We start from the raw sequence: 3,709 nt of genomic DNA, 5'->3' as shown, positions 1-3,709 counted from the left end.
GCATTATTTCAAGCGCCTTATTTATACACTTATACTGACCAAAGTGATAAATTGCATTGCGACAATTCCCAAGCAAATCCCTGATCAATGCATCACAAAATACCATAACACAAGTGTTGCCATTAATCTAACGATCCTTTTCACTTTTATCACTCCGTAGGCTACCATCTTCCAAATGAAATGCGGAAGAGTTGTTAGGAATATCAAAAGACAGAGAGCAATTTCAATACACAAATACAACGTCCCGATCAATAAAGATGGATGGGAAGGAGTCGGGCAAAGTGGCAGGTGTTATTATCCGGATCAAACATCATATTATATCCAACCAACTGAGTTCTCTTTTGAAGAGAAGCTGGCGCTGAGCGTTTTCTGCTGTAGTGTTACCGTTTGGCTCAAGGTGTCTACTTCATCAACGTCCCAACTTGTGTCAAAAGACGGCCATTACTGCCCGCTAGATTTATGGCTTAGGTCAAAGCAAATTACTTTCCCTCTTTCTTTTTTGCAAGCCTCGGTTCCACTGCGTTTAATCACACTTTACTTTCGGTGGAGAGACGGTTTTGCTTTTTGTAGGGGGGCTTGGAGCGATCGGAGTGCCTGAAAAATATAAATCTTGCGGTGCGATTGTTGATTGAACTGTTCACGTTGCAAAGGAAGGTTCACTGGGTTTAACGTCTGCCGAGACCCGATACAAAGGAGAGGCAATTAAATCTGCATCCCCGATAATGAAGAGTCATTAGAAGTGATTAGCTTTGGCTTACTCCTGTACGGTATGAAAGTAGATTCCAGAAACCGAAATAAGAGCTTCACATGTTTCTTTTTTGTTGTGTTCCCTCACTTTCTGAGATGTCATTTATCTTAATTTAACCGCTTAAGGACCGCCTCCTGCACATATACGTCGGGAGAATGGCACGGCTGGGCACAAGCATGTACAGGCAGGGCGGATTCTAGGGTCACAGGCGCCTGGGTGCAGAAATATTTCTGGTGCCCCCACATGGGCGTTGTCATTTCACTAACTCCTCCCCTTTACATCTCATTATACATCACATCTGTAGATGGACTAGGTACAGGAATGAACAGGGGCTGTGTATCCTATGCAATCTATCATGCCATAAAACATCTAGAGCAGGGGCAGCCCAGAGCATGTGTAAAGGGATGCTGGGGGTGCCATCCCCCAGCACACAGCACGCTGTGACTCACCTCGATTCTCTCTCTGTGCAGCCTGAGATAGAGATAGGAGTGGGAGGCATTCCAACTGGAGTTGGTGGAGACAGTGTGGGATCCAAGACTCCCAGTGTTAGGAATTCATTCCTGCACATCAGCACTCAGCAGCCACTGAAAACTAGAACTCTCATGTCAGGAAGAGGAGCGGCCCCTCCCCCGAGCACTACCAGGCTGGACGGGCTGCCCTATGCTCACACATCAGTTCTGGACGGACACATACCCATGCTCAGAACGCTAGTTCTGGACGGACACAAACAAGGAGAGAAGGAGGGAGGGGAAAACTCTGGCACTTCGGCGCCCCCACCTCTGTAGGCGCCTGGGTGCAATGCACCCTGCCTAGGATCGGCCATGTGTACAGGTACGTCCTCTTTAAGTGCCCAGCGAAGCTCCGTGACCGCGGGACCCGCAAACCCAATCGCCGCTGTAGTCCCGCGATCGGTCCCCGGACCTGAAGAACGGGGAGAGCTGTGTGTAAACACAGCTTCCCTGTTCTTCACTGTGGCACCGTCATCGATCGTGTGTTCCCTTTTATAGGGAAACACAATCAATGACATCACACCTATAGCCACACCCCCCTACAGTTAGAAACACAAATGAGGTCACACATAACCCCTTCAGCGCCCCCTAGTGGTTAACTCCCAAACTGCAATTGTAATTTTCACAGTTTTGCTGTGAAAATGACAATGGTTCCAAAAATGTGTCAAAATTGTCCGAATGTCCGCCATAATGTCACAGTCACGAAAAAATTGCTGATCGCCGCCATTAGTAGTACATTTTTTTTTTTTTTTTTATAGAAATGCAATAAAACTATCCCCTATTTTGTAAACGCTATACATTTTGCGCAAACCAATCGATAAACGTTTATTGCGATTTTTTTTACCAAAAATAGGTAGAAGAATACGTATCGGCCTAAACTGAGGAAAAAAAAAATTATATATTTTTGGGGGATATTTATTATAGCAAAAAGTTAAAAATATTGCATTTTGTTCAAAATTGTCGTTCTATTTTTGTTTATAGCGCAAAAAATAAAAACCGCAGAGGTGATCAAATACCACCAAAAGAAAGCTCTATTTGTGGGGGAAAAAGGACGCCAATTTTGTTTGGGAGCCACGTCGCACGACCGCGCAATTGTCAGTTAAAGCGACGCAGTTCCGAATCGCAAGAACTGGCCAGGTCCTTTAGCTGCCTAAAGGTTCGGGACTTAAGTGGTTAAAGTGTTTGTTTACCCCCCCCCCCAAAAAAAATAAATCCTGTTCCCTTTAGGCCCAGTTCACACCTATGCAAATTGGTTGCGGTTTAAACTGAATCCAATTTGCATAACATTATAAAATACATTGATTTTAATGAGGCTGGTTCACATATGTGCGATGCATTCGCACTGCGCATTTCCCAAAAAACTTGTGCGTTTTCTAGGCATTGCGGTGCGGCTCAGGTGCAAATTCAGGCCCATTATCTTCTATGGGTACGCATCTGATTCGCACAAGTGTTCCATTCTGAACAGGGATCCATGCCAAATTTTGAATAAAAAACCGGCAAGGGTTCTCCTCCAGGAGCATACCAGGCCCTTAGGTCTGGTATGGATTTTAAGCAGAAAAAATGACATGGGGGTTCCCCCCAAAATCCATCTTTGAGCACGCAGCCCGGCTGGTCAGGAAAGGGGGTGGGGATGAGCGAGCGCCCCCTCCTGAACCGTACCAGGCCGCACCTGAATAAATCTTTTGCACAGTACTATAGAGAGAATATTGTATATACAGATATAATGGGAAAGGGGGAGGGGTGACACCAGGTGAGGCAGCCATCTTGTGAGATTTAGTTGGCCGGGAATCGAACCCGAGTCTTCTGCTTGAAAAGCAGCTGTGCTTACCACTGCACCACCAACCTGAGTGTGGGAGGAAACCCGGAGTACCCGGAGGAAACCCACGCAAGCACAGGGAGAATACACAAACTCCATGCAGATAGTGTCCTGGTCAGGATTTGAACCATGGACCCCAGTGCTGCAAGGCTAACCACTAAGCCTCTGTGTTGCCCATATGAGGCCTCTGTTTTCTGAGGCCCGCCCCCGCTGAGAGGGGTAAATCAGTAATCTCCACTCAAAGCTCTTAGGAGGAGAAGCAGCCATCTTGGGCCCACTGAATGGAGCCATTTAACCTACCAGCATGTCTTTGGGCTGTAGTAGGAAACCCACACAAGCACAGGGAGAACATGCAGACTCCATGCAGACAGTGTCCTGTTCAGGATATTAACCAAGGACCCCAGTGCTGCAAGGCAGAAGTGCTAACCACTAAGCCTCTGTGCTGCCCGATCTTAAAGCAGAACTCCACCTATAAAGGGAAGTTAGTCTTTTCCTCGTGTCCTTTGTGTGGAGTGGGAGAAATCCATGTCCTCTGCTCTGTATAGTGTCTCTATGGATAAGCTCTGTCTTATGTAAGAGGACATGAACTCGCCATGAGTGTGAAGTGAAATGTAGACAGACGGGGACAGGACAACT

At 46.6% G+C, this 3,709-nt stretch overlaps 1 non-coding gene across 1 annotated transcript; it reads right to left on the bottom strand.

Moving 5' to 3' along the window:
- Positions 1-3,030: 3,030 nt before the first annotated feature.
- TRNAE-UUC lies at positions 3,031-3,102 on the bottom strand. Its single transcript has one exon. It is a non-coding gene; the product is annotated as a tRNA-Glu (tRNA).
- Between the last annotated feature and the right edge of the window lie 607 nt (positions 3,103-3,709).

The sequence above is a fragment of the Rana temporaria genome, chromosome 12 (assembly GCF_905171775.1).
Source record: "Rana temporaria chromosome 12, aRanTem1.1, whole genome shotgun sequence".
NCBI classification, from domain to species: domain Eukaryota; kingdom Metazoa; phylum Chordata; class Amphibia; order Anura; family Ranidae; genus Rana; species Rana temporaria.
The sequence above is the reverse complement of the archived record's forward strand: the minus strand, read 5'-3'. Positions and strand labels throughout refer to the sequence as shown.